The following is a 21,543-nucleotide window of genomic DNA, read 5'->3' on the forward strand; positions in this document are numbered from 1 at the left end:
ATCACATGCAATCAATATAAGTGATATGATATGGCCATCATCATCTTGTGCCTGTGATCTCCATCTCCGAAGCACCGTCATGATCACCATCGTCACCGGCGCGACACCTTGATCTCCATCGTAGCATCGTTGTCGTCTCGCCAATCTTATGCTTCCACGACTATCGCTACCGCTTAGTGATAAAGTAAAGCATTACAGCGCGATTGCATTGCATACAATAAAGCGACAACCATATGGCTCCTGCCAGTTGCCGATAACTCAGTTACAAAACATGATCATCTCATACAATAAAATTTAGCATCATGTCTTGACCATATCACATCACAACATGCCCTGCAAAAACAAGTTAGACGTCCTCTACTTTGTTGTTGCAAGTTTTACGTGGCTGCTATGGGCTTAAGCAAGAACCAATCTTACCTACGCATCAAAACCACAACGATAGTTTGTCAAGTTGGTGTTGTTTTATCCTTCGCAAGGACCAGGCGTAGCCACACTCGGTTCAACTAAAGTTGGAGAAACTGTCACCCGCAAGCCACCTATGTGCAAAGCACGTCGGGAGAACCGGTCTCGCGTAAGCGTACGCGTAATTTCGGTCCGGGCCGCTTCGTCCAACAATATCGCCGAACCAAAGTATGACATGCTGGTAAGCAGTATGACTTATATCGCCCACAACTCACTTGTGTTCTACTCGTGCATATAACATCAACACATAAAACCTAGGCTCGGATGCCACTGTTGGGAATGTAGTAATTTCAAAAAATTTCCTATGCACACGCAAGATCATGGTGATGCATAGCAACGAGAGGGGAGAGTGTGATCTACGTACCCTTGTAGATCGACAACGGAAGCGTTTGGTTGATGTAGTCGTACGTCTCCACGGCCCGACCGATCAAGCACCGAAACTACGGCACCTCCGAGTTCTAGCACACGTTCAGCTCGATGACGATCCCCGGACTCCGATCCAGCAAAGTGTCGGGGAAGAGTTCCGTCAGCACGACGGTGTGGTGACGATCTTGATGTACTACTGTCGCAGGGCTTCGCCTAAGCACCGCTACAATATTATCGAGGACTATGGTGGAAGGGGGCACCGCACACGGCTAAGAATATTCCGTCAGCACGACGGTGTGGTGACGATCTTGATGTACTACTGTCGCAGGGCTTTGCCTAAGCACCGCTACAATATTATCGAGAACTATGGTGGAAGGGGGCACCGCACACGGCTAAGAATATGATCACGTGGATCAACTTGTGTCTCTAGGGGTGCCCCTGCCTCCGTATATAAAGGTTCAAGAGGGGGAGGCCGGCCGGCCATCATAGGGCGCGCCAGGAGGAGTCCTACTCCCTCCGGGAGTAGGACTTCCCCCCCAATCCTAGTTGGAATAGGATTCGCGAGGTGGGAAAAGAGGGAGAGAGAAGGAGGGGGCGCCGGCCCCCTCTCTCCTTTTCCTATTCGGACTAGGGGGGGAGGGGCGCGCGGCCCAGCCCTGGCCGCCTCTCCTCTTGTTCCACTATGGCCCACTAAGGCCCATATAGCTCCCGGGGGGTTCCGGTAACCTCCCGGTACTCCGGTAAAATCCCGATTTCACCCGGAACACTTCCGATATCCAAACATAGGCTTCCAATATATCAATCTTTATGTCTCGACCATTTCGAGACTCCTCGTCATGTCCGTCATCTCATCCGGGACTCCGAACAACCTTCGATACATCAAAATGCATAAACTCATAATATAACCGTCATCGTAACCTTAAGCGTGTGGACCCTACGGGTTCGAGAACAATGTAGACATGACCGAGACATGTCTCCGGTCAATAACCAATAGCGGAACCTAGATGCTCATATTGGTTCCTACATATTCTACGAAGATCTTTTATCGGTCAAACCGCATAACAGCATACGTTGTTCCCTTTGTCATCGGTATGTTACTTGCCCGAGATTCGATCGTCGCTATCCAATACCTAGTTCAATCTCGTTACCGCCAAGTCTCTTTACTCGTTCCGTAATACATCATCCCGCAACTAACTCATTAGTTGCAATGCTTGCAAGGCTTAAGTGATCTGCATTACCGAGAGGGCCCAGAGATACCTCTCCGACGATCAGAGTGACAAATCCTAATCTCGAAATACGTTAACCCAACATGTACCTTTGGAGACACCTGTAGAGCACCTTTATAATCACCCAGTTACGTTGTGACGTTTGGTAGCACACAAAGTGTTCCTCCGGCACACGGGAGTTACATAATCTCATAGTTATAGGAAGATGTATAAGTCATGAAGAAAGCAATAGCAACATACTAAACGATCGGATGCTAAGCTAATGGAATGGGTCATGTCAATCAGATCATTCAACTAATGATGTGATCCCATTAATCAAATGACAACTCTTTGTCCATGGTTAGGAAACATAACCATCTTTGATTAACGAGCTAGTCAAGTAGAGGCATACTAGTGACACTCTGTTTGTCTATGTATTCACACATGTATTATGTTTCCGGTTAATACAATTCTAGCATGAATAATAAACTTTTATCATGATATAAGGAAATAAATAATAACTTTATTATTGCCTCTAGGGCATATTTCCTTCACCAACAACCACAAGCTGGATGACAAGAACATTGGGGAGGCCATCTTCAAGCTTCACGAGAAAATCGAGCGCCTTCAAGCCTAGATCTATGACCTGTAAAACAAAAACTGTGAGTATGAATATAGATTCAAGAGGATGAGTTTGGCTGCAGATTTAAGGATCTCGGAGACTCGATCATCCTTCTATGATGGTGAGCCTATGCCCTGGAAGATGGACGACAAGCCCACATCATCAAAACCTTCACCAACAAAGAAGAGCTGAGTATCAGGTATGGGCACTCCCCTTGGAAACTGCCAAGCTTGGCGGAGTGCCCCGATATCGTATCACCATCACTTTTATCTTTACCATTTTTTTCTTAGTTCGATCCTTTTGGTAATATCTTAATCTAGTAGAATAAAGTTTTAGTATGACCCATTTTTGAGTTTTGCTTTATGATCCTTCTATGTAATCGAGTCCGTGAGCTATATATAATAAACTTTAGTGTTGAGTCAAGGGCTTGGTTATCTTGCTATGATCTTGAGGGAATAAAATAAAAGATAAAAAGAAATAAAGATGTCATATGGATCTTATGGAGAGTAATGACTTCACATATAAAGAGTATGATGAATAAAAGTTGTTGAGAGTTGGCAAACATAGTTTTAGTCATCGTTGCAATTAATAGGAAGTAATAAAGAAAGAGAGGTTTTCACATATAAATACACTATCTTGGACATCTTTTATGATTGTGGGCACTCATTAAAATGTGACATGCTAAAGAGTTGACGTTGGACAAGGAAGACAACGTAATGGGTTATGCTTTCCTACATCTGAAATAAATTATATTATCATGGATCATCCAACATGTTGAGCTTGCCTTTCCCTCTCATGCTAGCCAAATGCTATGCACCAAGTAGAGATACTACTTGTACTTCCAAATATCCTTAAACATAGTTTTTCCATGAGAGTCCACCATATCTACCTATGGATTGAGTAAGATCCTTCAAGTAAGTTGTCATCGTTGCAAGCAATAAAAATTGCTCTCTAAATATGTATGATTTATTAGTGTGGAGAAAATAAGCTTTATACGGTCTTGTGATGTGGAAGAAATAAAAGCGACGGACTCCATAATGAAGGTCCATATCACAAGTGACAATATAAAGTGAAGTTCTTTCGCATTAAGATTTTGTGCATCCAACCATAAAAGCACATGACAACCTCTGCTTCCCTCTGTGAAGGGCCTATCTTTTATTCTTGTCTTATACTTCATGCAAGAGTCACGCTGATCTTCACCTTTCCGTTTTACATTTTATCCTTTGGCAAGCACAATGATATATATAGCTAATTGGATGTGAGTTTTCATGAACTATTATTGTTGACATTACCCTTGAGGTAAAAAGTTGGGAGGCAAAACTATAAGCCCCTATATTTCTTTGTGTCCGGCTAAAACTTCATACCCATAAATATTGCGTGAGTGTTAGCAATTGTGAAAGACTAAATGATAGTTGAGTATGTGGACTTGCTGAAAAGCTCTTATATTGACTCTTTCCGATGTTATGATAAATTGCAATTGCTTCAATGACGGAGATTATAGTTTGTTAGTTTTCAATGAAGTTTATGATTCATACTTGAAATTGTGATTGAATTATTACTTTAGCATAAGAGATCATATGACAATATGTGTATATGTTGCTGTTCTAAGAATGATCATGATGCCCTCATGTTTCTATTTTTTTATTGACACCTCTATCTCTAAACATGTGGACATATTTTTCGATTTTGGCTTTCGCTTGAGGACAAGCGAGGTCTAAGCTTGGGGGAGTTGATACGTCCATTTTGCATCATGCTTTTATATCAATATTTACTGCATTATGGGCTATTATTACACATTATGTCACAATACTTATGCCTATTCTATCTTATTTTACAAGGTTTACATGAAGAGGGAGAATGCCGGCAGCTGGAATTCTGGGCTGGAAAAGGAGCAAATATTAGAGACCTATTCTGCGCAACTCCAAAAGTCATGAAAATTCACAGGAGCAAGTTTTTTTTAGAAGAAAAGGGCTCTCGGCCCCGGCTCCACTTGTATTACCAAATGAAACCACAAGCATTCAACATCCTGTTACAAGCACGTCGGGGGATAATCAGCACACGCGCTGCCCCACCAAGATAGAAGTCCCAAGCTCTACCGGGAAAAGTGCCAGAAATCAACTACCAGATTAGGAAGCTAAGCTCAAAAGGCCATAAATCTAACAGCCCGAAGAGAGATGGAGAAACTCGAGGGGAGCTCCGCGCCCCAGATCTCAGACAGTGTCAAGTTCGAACAGCATCTCCGGGCACTTTAGGAGGCCTAGCCAGGGTCTGGCTAAAGGAAATATACCCTAGAGGCAATAATAAAGTTATTATTTATTTCCTTATATCATGATAAAGGTTTATTATTCATGCTAGAATTGTATTAACCGGAAACATAATACATGTGTGAATACATAGACAAACAGAGTGTCACTAGTATGCCTCTACTTGACTAGCTCGTTAATCAAAGATGGTTATGTTTCCTAACCATAGACAAAGAGTTGTCATTTGATTAAACGGGATCACATCATTAGTTGAATGATCTGATTGACATGACCCATTCCATTAGCTTAGCACCCGATCGTTTAGTATGTTGCTATTGCTTTCTTCATGACTTATACATGTTCCAATGACTATGAGATTATGTAACTCCCGTGTGCCGGAGGAACACTTTGTGTGCTACCAAACGTCACAACGTAACTGGGTGATTATAAAGGTGCTCTACAGGTGTCTCCAAAGGTACATGTTGGGTTGACGTATTTCGAGATTAGGATTTGTCACTCCGATCGTCGGAGAGGTATCTCTGGGCCCTCTCGGTAATGCACATCACTTAAGCCTTGCAAGCAATGCAACTAATGAGTTAGTTGCGAGATGATGTATTACGGAACGAGTAAAGAGACTTGCCGGTAACGAGATTGAACTAGGTATTGGATACCGACGATCGAATCTCGGGCAAGTAACATACCGATGACAAAGGGAACAATGTATGTTGTTATGCGGTCTGACCGATAAAGATCTTCGTAGAATATTTAGGAGCCAATATGGGCATCCAGGTCCCGCTATTGGTTATTGACCGGAGACATGTCTCGGTCATGTCTACATTGTTCTCGAACCCATAGGGTCCGCACGCTTAAGGTTTCGATGACAGTTATATTATGAGTTTATACGTTTTGATGTACCGAAGGTTGTTCGGAGTCCCGGATGTGATCACGGACATGACGAGGAGTCTCGAAATGGTCAAGACATAAAGATTGATATATTGGAAGCCTATGTTTGGATATCGGAAGTGTTCCGGGTGAAATCGGGATTTTACCGGAGTACCGGGAGGTTACCGGAACCCCCCGGGAGCTATATGGGCCTTAGTGGGCCTTAGTGGAAAAGAGAAGAGGCAGCCTGAGATGGGCCACGCGCCCCTCCCCTCCCTTGGTCCGAATAGGACAAGGAGAGGGGGCCGGCCCCCCTTTCTCTTTTCCCCCCTCCGCGAATCCTATTCCAACTAGGATTGGGGGGGGGGGGGAATACTACTCCCGGAGGGAGTAGGACTCCTCCTGGCGCGCCACCTCTAGGCCAGCCGCACCCCCCCCCTTGAGCCTTTATATACGGAGGCAGAAGCACCCCAGAGGAACACAAGTTGATCAACGTGATCATATTCTTAGCCGTGTGCGGCGCCCCTTGCCACCATAGTCCTCGATGGTAGTACATCAATATTGTAGTGGTGCTTAGGCGAAGCCCTGTGACAGTAGTACATCAAGATCGTCACCACGCCGTCGTGCTGATGGAACTCTTCCCCGACACTTTGCTGGATCGGAGTCCGGGGATCGTCATCGAGCCGAACGTGTGCTAAAACTCGGAGGTGCCGTAGTTTCGGTGCTTGATCGGTCGGGCCGTGGAGACGTACGACTACATCAACCAAACGCTTCCGCTGTCGGTCTACAAGGGTACATAGATCACACTCTCCCCTCTTGTTGCTATGCATCACCATGATCTTGCGTGTGCGTAGGAAATTTTTTGAAATTACTACGTTCCCCAACACTGGCATCCGAGCCTAGGTTTTATGTGTTGATGTTATATGCACGAGTAGAACACAACTGAGTTGTGGGCGATATAAGTCATACTGCTTACCATCATGTCATACTTTGGTTCGGCGGTATTGTTGGACGAAGCGGCCCGGACCGACATTACGCGTACGCTTACGCGAGACCGGTTCTCCCAACGTGCTTTGCACATAGGTGGCTTGCGGGTGACAGTTTCTCCAACTTTAGTTGAACCAAGTGTGGCTACTCCCGGTCCTTGCGAAGGTTAAAACAGCACCAACTTGACAAACTATCGTTGTGGTTTTGATGCGTAGGTAAGATTGGTTCTTGCTTAAGCCCGTAGCAGCCACGTAAAACTTGCAACAACAAAGTAGAGAACGTCTAACTTGTTTTTGCAGGGCATGTTGTGATGTGATATGGTCAAGACATGATGCTAAATTTTATTGTATGAGATGATCATGTTTTGTAACGGAGTTATCGGCAACTGGCAGGAGCCATATGGTTGTCGCTTTATTGTATGCAATGCAATCGCGCTGTAATGCTTTACTTTATCACTAAGCGGTAGAGATAGTCGTGGAAGCATAAGATTGGCGAGACGACAACGATGCTACGATGGAGATCAAGGTGTCGCGCCGGTGACAATGGTGATCATGACGGTGCTTCGGAGATGGAGATCACAGGCACAAGATGATGATGGCCATATCATATCACTTATATTGATTGCATGTGATGTTTATCTTTTATGCATCTTATCTTGCTTTGATTGACGGTAGCATTATAAGATGATCTCTCACTAAATTATCAAGAAGTGTTCTCCCTGAGTATGCACCGTTGCGAAAGTTCTTCGTGTTGAGACACCACGTGATGATCGGGTGTGATAGGCTCTACGTTCAAATACAACGGGTGCAAAACAGTTGCACACGCGGAATACTCAGGTTATACTTGACGAGCCAAGCATATACAGATATGGCCTCGGAACACGGAGACCGAAAGGTCGAGCGTGAATCATATAGTAGATATGATCAACATAGTGATGTTCACCAATGAAACTACTCCATCTCACGTGATGATCGGACATGGTTTAGTTGATTTGGATCACGTGATCACTTAGAGGATTAGAGGGATGTCTATCTAAGTGGGAGTTCTTTAAGTAACTTGATTAATTGAACTTAAATTTATCATGAACTTAGTACCTGATAGTATCTTGCTTATGTATGTTTGGTTGTAGATAGATGGCCCGTGTTGTTGTTCCGTTGAATTTTAATGCGTTCCTTGAGAAAGCAAAATTGAAATATGATGGTAGCAATTACACGGACTGGGTCCGTAACTTGAGGATTATCCTCATTGCTGCACAGAAGAATTACATCCTGGAAGCACCGCTGGGTGCCAGGCCTGCTGCAGGAGCAACACCAGATGTTATGAACGTCTGGCAGAGCAAAGCTGATGACTACTCGATAGTTCAGTGTGCCATGCTTTACGGCTTAGAATCGGGACTTCAACGACGTTTTGAACGTCATGGAGCATATGAGACGTTCCAGGAGTTGAAGTTAATATTTCAAGCAAATGCCCGGATTGAGAGATATGAAGTCTCCAATAAGTTCTATAGCTACAAGATGGAGGAGAACAGTTCTGTCAGTGAGCATATACTCAAAATGTCTGGGTATAATAATCACTTGATTCAGATGGGAGTTAATCTTCCAGATGATTGCGTCATTGACAGAATTCTCCAATCACTGCCACCAAGCTACAAGAGCTTCGTGATGAACTATAATATGCAAGGGATGAATAAGACTATTCCCGAGCTCTTCGCAATGCTAAAAGCTGCGGAGGTAGAAATCAAAAAGGAGCATCAAGTGTTGATGGTCAACAAGACCACTAGTTTCAAGAAAAAGGGCAAAGGGAAGAAGAAGGGGAACTTCAAGAAGAACAGCAAGCAAGTTGCTGCTCAAGAGAAGAAACCCAAGTCTGGACCTAAGCCTAAAACTGAGTGCTTCTACTGCAAGCAGACTGGTCACTGGAAGCGGAACTGCCCCAAGTATTTGGCGGATAAGAAGGATGGCAAGGTGAACAAAGGTATATGTGATATACATGTTATTGATGTGTACCTTACTAATGCTCGCAGTAGCACCTGGGTATTTGATACTGGTTCTGTTGCTAATATTTGCAACTCGAAACAGGGACTACGGATTAAGTGAAGATTGGCTAAGGACGAGGTGACGATGCGCGTGGGAAACGGTTCCAAAGTCGTTGTGATCGCGGTCGGCACGCTACCTCTACATCTACCTTCGGGATTAGTATTAGACCTAAATAATTGTTATTTGGTGCCAGCGTTGAGCATGAACATTATATCTGGATCTTGTTTGATGCGAGACGGTTATTCATTTAAATTAGAGAATAATGGTTGTTCTATTTATATGAGTAATATCTTTTATGGTCATGCACCCTTGAAGAGTGGTCTATTCTTATTGAATCTCGATAGTAGTGACACACATATTCATAATGTTGAAGCCAAAAGATGCAGAGTTGATAATGATGGTGCAACTTATTTGTTGCACTGCCGTTTAGGTCATATCGGTGTAAAGCGCATGAAGAAACTCCATACTGATGGACTTTTCGAACCACTTGATTATGAATCACTTGGTACTTGCGAACCATGCCTCATGGGCAAGATGACTAAAACACCGTTCTCCGGAACTATGGAGAGAGCAACAGATTTGTTGGAAATCATACATACAGATGTATGTGGTCCGATGAATATTGAGGCTCGTGGCGGATATCGTTATTTTCTCACCTTCACAGATGACTTAAGCAGATATGGGTATATCTACTTAATGAAACATAAGTCTGAAACATTTGAAAAGTTCAAAGAATTTTAGAGTGAAGTTGAAAATCATCGTAGCAAGAAAATAAAGTTTCTACGATCTGATCGTGGAGGAGAATATTTGAGTTATGAGTTTGGTGTACATTTGAAACAATGCGGAATAGTTTCGCAACTCACGCCACCCGGAACACCACAATGTAATGGTGTGTCCGAACATCGTAATCGTACTTTACTAGATATGGTGCGATCTATGATGTCTCTTACTGATTTACCGCTATCGTTTTGGGGTTATGCTTTAGAGACGGCCGCATTCACGTTAAATAGGGCACCATCAAAATCCGTTGAGACGACGCCTTATGAACTATGGTTTGGCAAGAAACCAAAGTTGTCGTTTCTTAAAGTTTGGGGCTGCGATGCTTATGTGAAAAAGCTTCAACCTGATAAGCTCGAACCCAAATCGGAGAAATGTGTCTTCATAGGATATCCAAAGGAAACTATTGGATACACCTTCTATCACAGATCCGAAGGCAAGACTTTTGTTGCTAAATTCGGAAACTTTCTAGAGAAGGAGTTTCTCTCGAAAGATGTGAGTGGGAGGAAAGTAGAACTTGATGAGGTAACTGTACCTGCTCCCTTATTGGAAAGTAGTACATCACAGAAAACTGTTTCTATGACACGTACACCAATTAGTGAGGAAGCTAATGATAATGATCATGAAATTCAGGACAAGATACTACTGAACCTCGTAGATCAACCAAAGTGAGATCCACGCCAGAGTGGTACGGTAATCCTGTTCTGGAAATCATGCTGCTAGATCATGATGAACCTACGAACTATGAAGAAGCGATGGTGAGCCCAGATTCCGCAAAATGGCTTGAAGCCATGAAATCTGAGATGGGATCCATGTATGAGAACAAAGTATGGACTTTGGTTGACTTGCCCGATGATCGGCAAGCAATTGAGAATAAATGGATCTTCAAGAAGAAGACTGACGCTGAAGGTAATATTACTGTCTACAAAGCTCGACTTGTCGCAAAAGGTTTTCGACAAGTTCAAGGGGTTGACTACGATGAGACCTTCTCACCCGTAGCGATGCTTAAGTCTGTCCGAATCATGTTAGCAATTGCTGCATTTTATGATTATGAAATTTGGCAAATGGATGTCAAAACTGCATTCCTGAATGGATTTCTGGAAGAAGAGTTGTATATGATGCAACCGGAAGGTTTTGTCGATCCAAAGGGAGCTAACAAAGTGTGCAAGCTCCAGCGATCCATTTATGGACTGGTGCAAGCCTCTCGGAGTTGGAATAAACGCTTTGATAGTGTGATCAAAGCATTTGGTTTTATACAGACTTTCGGAGAAGCCTGTATTTACAAGAAAGTGAGTGGGAGCTCTGTAGCATTTCTGATATTATATGTGGATGACATATTACTGATTGGAAATGATATAGAATTTCTGGATAGCATAAAGGGATACTTGAATAAGAGTTTTTCAATGAAAGACCTCGGTGAAGCTGCTTACATATTAGGCATAAAGATCTATAGAGATAGATCAAAACGCTTAATTAGACTTTCACAAAGCACATACCTTGACAAGATTTTGAAGAAGTTCAAGATGGATCAAGCAAAGAAAGGGTTCTTGCCTGTGTTACAAGGTGTGAAGTTGAGTCAGACTCAATGCCCGACCACTGCAGAAGATAGAGAGAAAATGAAAGATGTTCCCCTATGCTTCAGCCATAGGCTCTATCATGTATGCAATGCTGTGTACCAGACCTGATGTGTGCCTTGCTATAAGTCTAGCAGGGAGGTACCAAAGTAATCCAGGAGTGGATCACTGGACAGCGGTCAAGAACATCCTGAAGTACCTGAAAAGGACTAAGGATATGTTTCTCGTATATGGAGGTGACAAAGAGCTCATCGTAAACGGTTACGTTGATGCAAGCTTTGACACTGATCCGGACGATTCTAAATCGCAAACCGGATATGTGTTCACATTAAACGGTGGAGCTATCAGTTGGTGCAGTTCTAAACAAAGAGTCGTGGTGGGATCTACATGTGAAGCGGAGTACATAGCTGCTTCGGAAGCAGCAAACGAAGGAGTCTGGATGAAGGAGTTCATATCCGATCTAGGTGTCATACCTAGTGCATTGGGTCCAATGAAAATCTTTTGTGACAATACTGGTGCAATTGCCTTGGCAAAGGAATCCAGATTTCACAAGAGAACCAAACACATCAAGAGATGCTTCAATTCCATCCGGGATCTAGTCCAGGTGGGAGACATAGAGATTTGCAAGATACATACGGAGCTGAATGTAGCAGACCCGTTGACTAAGCCTCTTCCACGAGCAAAACATGATCAGCACCAAAGCTCCATGGGTGTTAGAATCATTACTGTGTAAATCTAGATTATTGACTCTAGTGCAAGTGGGAGACTAAAGGAAATATGCCCTAGAGGCAATAATAAAGTTATTATTTATTTCCTTATATCATGATAAAGGTTTATTATTCATGCTAGAATTGTATTAACCGGAAACATAATGCATGTGTGAATACATAGACAAACAGAGTGTCACTAGTATGCCTCTACTTGACTAGCTCGTTAATCAAAGATGGTTATGTTTCCTAACCATAGACAAAGAGTTGTCATTTGATTAAACGAGATCACATCATTAGTTGAATGATCTGATTGACATGACCCATTCCATTAGCTTAGCACCCGATCGTTTAGTATGTTGCTATTGCTTTCTTCATGACTTATACATGTTCCTATGACTATGAGATTATGTAACTCCCGTGTGCCGGAGGAACACTTTGTATGCTACCAAATGTCACAACGTAACTGGGTGATTATAAAGGTGCTCTACAGGTGTCTCCAAAGGTACATGTTGGGTTGACGTATTTTGAGATTAGGATTTGTCACTCCGATCGTTGGAGAGGTATCTCTGGGCCCTCTCGGTAATGCACATCACTTAAGCCTTGCAAGCAATGCAACTAATGAGTTAGTTGCGAGATGATGTATTACGGAACGAGTAAAGAGACTTGCCGGTAACGAGATTGAACTAGGTATTGGATACCGACGATCGAATCTCGGGCAAGTAACATACCGATGACAAAGGGAACAACGTATGTTGTTATGCGGTCTGACCGATAAAGATCTTCGTAGAATATGTAGGAGCCAATATGGGCATCCAGGTCCCGCTATTGGTTATTGACCGGAGACATTTCTCGGTCATGTCTACATTGTTCTCGAACCCGTAGGGTCCGCACGCTTAACGTTACGATGACAGTTTCATTATGAGTTTATATATTTTGATGTACCGAAGGTTGTTCGGAGTCCCGGATGTGATCACGGACTTGACGAGGAGTCTCGAAATGGTCGAGACATAAAGATCGATATATTGGAAGACTATATTTGGACATCGGAAAGGTTCCGGGTAAGATTGGGACAATACCGGATCACCGGGAGGTTATCGGAACTCCCCGGGAGGTATATGGGCCTTATTGGGCCTTAGTGGAAAAGAGAAGAGGCAGCCTGAGATGGGACGCGCGCCCCTCCCCTCCCTTGGTCCGAATAGGACAAGGAGAGGGGGCCGGGCCCCCTTTCTCTTTTCCCCCCTCCGCGAATCCTATTCCAACTAGGATTGGGGGGGAATCCTACTCCCGGAGGGAGTAGGACTCCTCCTGGCGCGCCACCTCTAGGCCGGCCGCACCCCCCCCCTTGAGCCTTTATATATGGAGGCAGGAGCACCCCAGAGGAACACAAGTTGATCCACGTGATCATATTCTTAGCCATGTGCGGCGCCCCCGGCCACCATAGTCCTCGATAATATTGTAGCGGTGCTTAGGCGAAGCCCTGCGACAGTAGTACATCAAGATCGTCACCACGCCGTCGTGCTGATGGAACTCTTCCCCGACACTTTGCTGGATCGGAGTCCAGGGATCGTCATCGAGCTGAACGTGTGCTAAAACTCGGAGGTGCCATAGTTTCGGTGCTTGATCGGTCGGGCCGTGGAGACGTACGACTACATCAACCAAACGCTTCCGTTGTCGGTCTACAAGGGTACGTAGATCACACTCTCCCCTCTCATTGCTATGCATCACCATGATCTTGCGTGTGCGTAGGAAATTTTTTTAAATTACTGCGTTCCCCAATACTGGCCACATCAGGAGGGGGGTGCACGTGCTTCTTGCTCCAGCTTTCTCACCAAGTGCATCCCTCTTTCTTTTACAGGGCCAGAGCACCGGACCATCCAGCTGCTTAGTATAGTAGTAGTTTTCCTCCACAACACCTGCATCCCAAGCCAGGGAACATGTTTGAAACAAATGTCATTACGATGTTTCCATAGAGTCCAAAGGACAGCAGAATGCAACAAACAGTCCGCTGAGTGATTTTTGTGTTTAAACCACCAAGCCAACATGTTCTCAACGGACATACTGGCTTGTTTATTAGATATATCAAAAATCACTCTCCATAGTTCTATCACAACAAAACGGCCAAAGAATAAATGTTCAATAGATTCAGATTCCCCACAGAAAAGACATGTAGCATCATCTACTTGCTGTCTTTTTTGTAGGTTGTCTCTTGTTAAAAGCTTGTTTTTGGCCATACGCCAGAGAAATATCTGAATCCTAAGGGGAACATTAATTTTCCAAATAACTGTTAAGTTACCCGGATTAATCCCCCTAAAATTAACAATGTTGTAGAAAGATTTGACAGTGTAGACACCTTTGGCTTCATAATTCCAGCAAATGGTATCCTGTCTGTCATTTAATTTAATATTAACTACGCGGCTGAACAGATTGTCCCAATCTGCTAGCAGCTTTTGGGTGAAACACCTCCTAAAAGTAATCTTTAGGTTGGTGCCATCCCAAACCTCGCTGATAGAAATATTATGGTCATTGGCAATATAGTATAGACCCCAATATTGGGTAGCTAGGGTAGCATGCCCCAACCACTGATCCTCCCAAAATGTAATGCTCTTACCATTCCCCACTGTCCAGGAATAACCCACATTAGCAGCTTTAGCAGCCCACAGGACCCCTCTCCAAAAAGGGGAAGCACCATTTTCAGGACAAGAAAAAATGTTAGGGCTGCGCGTTCTGTATTTTGCATCAATAATTTGTTTCCAAATCTTTCCCTCGTCCAGGAAATATCTCTTGATCCAGGAAGCTAGAAGACATAAATTCATATCAACAATATTTGGGATGCCCAGACCCCCATACTGCTTTTGGAGTGTTACACTCCCCCAGGAAGCAAGATGATATTTAAAATGACCCTCATAATCATCCCAAAAGCAGTGAGCTAGTTGAGAATTGACTAGTTTTATGGCCCATTTTGGGAATTTGATAATTCCCATAAGGTAGCTAGGGATAGTGGATAGGCATGTCTTCACTAATGTGAGTCTCTTGCCAGAAGACAGAAGTCTCCCCCTCCATCCAGCCCCTCTCTTGATAATCTTATCAATAGTAGGATGGAGCTCACTTTTCTTTAGTTTTCTGTGATGGAGAGGGGAACCTAAATATTTAATAGGGAACTCACTCAATTTGCAACCAAGTATTTGCGCAAATATATTGGCATCATCCTCATTTATATTAATGGGCACCAGGTCACATTTGTGGAAATTGATCCGCATACCAGATAGTTGTTCAAAACAGGAGGGCAACCATTTAAGGTTTCTCGCATGTGATTTGTTATTACTGAGGAAAAGTAAAGTGTCATCCGCATATTGCATACAAATGATGCCAGCTGGGTTGGAGCTCGGGAAAAGACCTTCAAGGATATTATTCCTAGAGGCTTTCACAAGTATTCTGGTAAAAACATCAGCTACTAGGTTGAAAAGCAAAGGGGAATAGGGGTCCCCTTGTCTCACCCCTTTGCCAGCAATAAAGAAATCACTATTTTTGTTATTAACAGTAACCCCAATAGAACCTTTATAAATGAGGGATTTAACTTTCCTCATCCAGTTAGCACTAAACCCCCTCTTATGCATCATGTCTATCAGGAATTCTCTGTTGATCATGTCATATGCTTTCTCATAATCTAATTTGAACACAAAACCAGACTGCTTGCTGGAGTGAACAGAATGGATAGTTTCATGGGCTGCAATAATGCTCTCAGCAATATATCTGCCTTTTATAAAGGTTGTCTGGTTCATAGAAATTAAGTCTTTGCAAATGGGGCCAAACTTATTGGTGGCACATTTAGCAAAGATCTTAAAACTGCAATTGATCATAGCAAGAGGCCTAAACTTCTCCATCTTAGTGGCATCAGCCTCTTTAGGAACTAAAGTAAGCAGGGAGAAATTGAGTCTATATAGGTCTAGCTCACCTTTCTCCCAATCATTAAACAGAGCAAATAGGTCACCTTTAATAAGGTCCCAAAATTGCTGATAAAACAAAAAAGGAAAGCCATCAGGGCCAGGAGCTCCTTCAGCATATGAGCCAAAGACAGCATCCTTTATCTCCTTTTCAGAGAAGGGGGTATCTAGGATGCAATTATGAGCATCAGTCACCTTCTCACCATCTTCCCAAAAATCATTTTTCAGGTTGATGTTAATTTTATCTTGGAAACCAAATAGGTTTTGTAGAAATTCACAACAATATTCCTTATACCTTCAGGATCAGTTACAGTACCTTCACTACCTTCCAGCGCCATGATCTGCTTCTTTCTCCACTTTTGATTAGTTATAGCTTTGAAGTATCCAGCATTTAAGTCCCCTTCCAGAATGTCTCTCTCCCTGGATCTCTGCCTGGCCTTGATTTCTTATTTTCTCCAGATTTCTTCCAGGTCCCCTGCAATTTTTTTCATTCTCCTGTTAGTATTAGGGGAAGGAGGGTTGGATTCAGAAAAAATATCTAGACAGTTATACTCGGCCACCAAGGTTTGCTTGTTCTTATTCTGTTCTGCCTCATAATTGGCCATCAAACCTTTAATGGCTTTTCTGGAATTTCTAATCTTGAAATGCCAGACATCTATTGCCTTTTTAAAAGGGCATCTGGCAGTCCAAGCTTTAATCACAATATCTCTAAAACCATCCACTTCCAAGCACCACTTCTCAAATCTGAAATGCTTGTCTTTGGGAACATGAAAAGCACAAGTATTGATAATCAGAGGAGTGTGATCACTCCCTACACTAGGCAGTGCTTTAAGGTTCACACCAGGAAAAGCAGAAGCCCAGTCAGTGGACATGAAAACTCTATCTATGGTAGCCAGTACTAAATTGTCCTGGTTATTACCCCAAGTGAACTTCCTCCCATTGATCTTAAGCTCTAGTAAGACAAAGCTATTAATCCAATCATTAAATAGGTCAGCCCAGTGCTGATTAATAACACCAGTGTTTTTATCACTAGCCTCTCTAATTAAATTGAAATCTCCTCCAACCAGAGTGGGCCCTACCCAGTTAGTTAGCAGGGAGTGGCGTTCATTAATGAAATCCATTTTAAACTGGTCATATGCAGTGCCATAAACTGCAACAAGTCTCCAAATGGAGAGATCTTGCTTGTTTTTAATCAAGCAAGAAATGCTGAAGTTGTGTAAATCACACTGAATTAAATCAAACATATCCACCTTACATCCAACTAAGATCCCCCCGCAGTGTTACTTGCAGGAAGCCATTTCCATTGGAAAACAGATCTGGGATCAAAGGCTTCAATCTGGAGAAGAGTAAACTCTTCTTTCTTAGTCTCAGATATACAAATAAAATCAGGGCTATTGGCTCTAATGAGCTCTTTAAGCTTGTCAACTTTAATGGGGCCATTCAACCCTCTGATGTTCCAAAAAAAACCTATCATTTAACAATAAAATCAATTTTCCTTCTCCCCTTACAGCAGCTAGAATTTCTTTTGACCTCAATCCAGGGGGAGTCTGAAGTAGGGAACACATTCATAAGTGTCCCCTCCTCTGACTCAACATTACTCCCTAGATTGCCAGCAGCATTACCAAACTCCTCTCCAGGAATATCTATACTAGTAGGGAGAAAACCTTCAAGATTTTCATAATTAAATTTAGCAAGTATATCTAACTCAATCTGCTTAATAGCATAGATGTTATCTCTGATATTATCTCTGCTATCACCCAATTTAATACCTGAGCACTCTATAGTTTTAATAACAAAAGAATCATCTAAGCAAGCAAAAGAGTTGTGTACCTTTTTTTACAGCAGGTTTTTCCACATTTTTGATTTGCTTTAACTCCTGAGCTTTTTGAAGAGCTGGCCTACCATCTTTCTTGTTCCTGGTGCTAACTCTGGATGCCACCACAGGGCCCCACTTATGCTGAGTGTTGGTGTACTTCTGAGAAATAGGCTTATCAGCAGCATCTTCAAATTTACCAAGAAGGGGGTGCCTATGGTGTCATTGTGTCTCTTCTTCACTACCTCAAGATAGCTTTTGGTCATAGGTGCACCCAAAAAAATGGAAGGGACTACATTTTCTTCATTAGCTCTAGGAGTAGGAGTAGAGCATTTCTGCATAGTCCTGGGTCCACCAGATCCAGTGTTCTGCTGCTTATCTCTGCCATTGTTATTGTTGTTGCTGTTTCCAGTATCCATATCTTCTCCAAGCAAATCATCACCACTGGAATCAAATTCCTCTTCAGTGTGCTTGTTCTAAGAGGGATTGTTATCATTAGGACCTGGGGGAATATCTGACCCCTGACCACTTGCAGCCTCAGACTCCACAAAAAACTATAGCAGATAAAGCTCATGATGTATTTCCACCATCCTGTCTCTGGGAATCTTAGTAGGGTCTCTGACAGCTACCTGGATCCTCACCTTCTCATAAAAGCTCCTGAAAATAGTGTGCCAGTCAACATTAACAAGCATAGTAGATATCTGAGATATGATGTTCCAGGAATCCATTTTGGAGGCAGACCTTCTATCACAATCCAGATTTCCTCCAAAGAGTCATAAGCTAGCATTTCTCCATTCCAATCACTGAAAGAGATAGTTACTCCTTCTTTTTTCAGGTTAATGGAAGGGTACTCCACCAGATCTTTGATCTTCTTGTTAGGGGGAAACCTGACAATGTATTTTTTTCTCATCATATCTCCTAATCTGCCAGGGCCAGTTGGTTTTCCACATATCTGAGAAACACAGCCCCAGCTCCTTCTCAGAGATCTCCCCTTTTTCAATTAAAACTAGTCCAACATTTCCAAAGTTAAGCCACTCACAATCTTCCTTGCCACCAGTTTCAATATGGAAAAAACCTAAACCATTGTTAGCACTCCCCCAGTACATGGCAGCAGGGTATGGCTTGTACCATGTAGGGCAAGTGTCCATGTGATGGCTAGGGGTCTTGCAAATGAAGCACACTTTAGGAATGGGACACATGCCAACAAAGTGTCCTAGGAGACCACAGTTGTAACAGATCGCCCTGATGAACTTAGGATCCACGTTGTAGGAGGAGGAATCATCGCTAGTAGTAGCAACAACTGTCTGCTTGGTCTTCTGGATCTTCTTTTTCTTATTTTTGCTACACTCCGACTGACTGTTCTGCACACTTCCTCCAGTAGATGATCCACTCCCTCCAAACTGAACCTGCTGCATCTGAGGGCTGAATTGTTGGGGAAAGACCTGAGGAGGAGGCAGATACTGGAAAGGAAACTGCTGCTGATTCGCCCACTGCGGCATCTGCTGTATTTGAGGATTCCAGCCCCCTTGATATCCATACATCTATCCTCCCGGCTACATCATAGCTTGGGCAGAGCCAACTGGAAATAAGGGGGGTTGGCGTAAATCGACATCTGCGGTGGTGCATCTTGAGGCGCCGGTGGCACCAACGGTGGTGGGACGACTCCCTCCTGCCCTGACGGCGTGGGAGTAGGAGGGCGTCCATTCCGGCCCCTCCCCGAGCCGTATCTCCCTCCACGATTGCTGCCATCACGACCCCCCCCCCAGCCATCTTGACAATGGAGGCGAACGGGATCTTGATCTATTTCCTTGCCCAGTAATCTCTAGAGAAGGAGAAGTTTTTAGGACCAGTCAAACGATCCGATAGACCAACCGGGTGGCAATTAGCTGCACAGAAATCTCCAGAGTTCAATTTGTCTCTCCGAACCCACACCAAATTGGAACTGCTGAGTCTGCTCTCAATCGGACGAACCCTAGGTTTCCCATGCTCCGGGCCCTGATGCGGATCTGAGGGGTGAGACACCTTTTGTGGAGGCGCAACCACCACTCTCGCAAAAGGTATGGGGTCGGGGCAGGCGGGGTCCACCACTAGTTGCTCACTAACCTGCAGGGCCCTCCTGGCAGTGGCTCTTCGACCCACGCCCCGCCTCTCCGGCAAACTGAATGGCATCGGCGGCGGCAAAGCACGGCTACTCCTGCCACCATTACTCCTTCCAAACGCCAGGGGAGAGCCTGGGGGCCATGGCGACATGAGCTCCATCTAAGCTCAGTCCCGAATCAACGGCGGCGGCCAGGACGAGATGCCTTGCAGTGGCGCATCTGAAGGAATCACTCCAAGCATGCCCTCCCATCTCAGTGCTCTGCATGGATCTTCGGATTTCTCCTCTGTCCTCGCCCACTTCATGAATTCGGCCGACATAGAGTGCGGGTATGGAGGCATCCTCTGCCTCTCCGCCATCGTAGCCTCGTCGTAGATCCTCTTCGCCAGAATCCTCTGGTCCCCTTCTGCTCGCAGCCGGCAGGTCTCGGCATATCTGCTTGCCATGGTATGCGTGTCTGGATCTCTCGCCACTGCCACCGCCTGATCCGCCGCCTTCCACTCCTGGACCCGCCAGATCCATGACGCAGTAGCGTCGCGTAGGGGTGGGCATAAAAACCGATGAACCGAACACCGAACCGATGCCAAAATTGAAAAAACCGAATTTTCGGTTTTTACCATTGATACATGAAATTCGGTTTTTAGTTCTAATAACCGAGTAGAACTCGGTCAGTTTGGTGTTTACCTCGGTTAAACCAAATGAAACCAAAATATACGCCATACTCGTGGATTACAGTCGAACGACGGCCGCACACGCACGTCACGTCACGCACGATTCCGGAATCCCCACGTCCCCGATGCTAAAAAGGCCTCTGACTCATTGATTTTTTTACTAAGTAGGCCTCGCATCGCTAAGGACCGAGCTAGTAGCCCACGTGCAAAAGGAGACATACTTGTTTTTATATTCTTCTTGATTGACCGTACAACGCCAGAGAGCAGCACAAGTCTACTGATTTAGTCCCACCTCGCTTGGTTAATGGAAAGAGGACAAATAGTTTGGCTATAAAGAAGGTGGGCTGTGCGTGGGACTGGGATAGGACATGCAACCATGCAATAGCCGTTCGGTGTAAACCGTGAACCGAACCGAATTTGTCGGTTAACCGAAAATTCGGTTTATTGTTTTATGCTACCATTTTCGGTTAGCATTTTTTATAACCGAAATTACAAATAAACCGATTGGCATTAACCGAATTTTTGGTTTTATGGAGTTGGGTGGAACGGGCGACAAGGATCCGCCTCATGGGCCCCCTGGCAGCCTTCTGATGCCCATCTTTGGCTATATGGAGTCTTTCGTCGGGGAAAAAATCATAAGCAATCTCACTAGACGAAACTCCGCCGCCATGAGGCGGAACCAATCTAGGGCTCTGGCGGAGCTGTTCTGTCAGAGAAACTTCCCTCTGGGAGGGGGAAATCATCACCATCGTCATCACCAACGATCCTCTCATCGGGAGGGGGTCAATCTCCATTACCATCTTCACCAGCACCATCTCATCTCAAACCCTAGTTCATCTCTTGTATCCAATCTTTGTCCCAAAGCCTCAGATTGGTACTAGTAGGTTGCTAGTAGTCTTAATTACTCCTTGTAGTTGAAGCTAGTTGGTTTAATTGGTGGTAGATCATATGTTCAGATCCATTATGCATATTAATACCCCTCTGATTATGAACATGAATATGATTTGTGAGTAGTTATGTTTGTTCCTGAGGACATGGGAGAAGTCTTGCTATAAGTAGTCATGTGAATTTGGTATTCGTTCCATATTTTGATGAGATGTATGTTGTCTATCCTCTAGTGGTGTCATGTGAACGTCGACTACATGACACTTCACCA

The 21,543-nt window shown here is 44.0% G+C and overlaps 1 pseudogene; it reads right to left on the bottom strand.

The window, feature by feature from the left end:
• Positions 1-18,959: 18,959 nt before the first annotated feature.
• LOC147986542 (uncharacterized) lies at positions 18,960-20,238 on the bottom strand (annotated as a pseudogene).
• Between the last annotated feature and the right edge of the window lie 1,305 nt (positions 20,239-21,543).

The sequence above is a fragment of the Triticum urartu genome, chromosome 2A (assembly GCF_056163025.1).
Source record: "Triticum urartu cultivar PI428250 chromosome 2A, HENAU_Tu73, whole genome shotgun sequence".
Classification (NCBI taxonomy): Eukaryota; Viridiplantae; Streptophyta; class Magnoliopsida; order Poales; family Poaceae; genus Triticum; species Triticum urartu.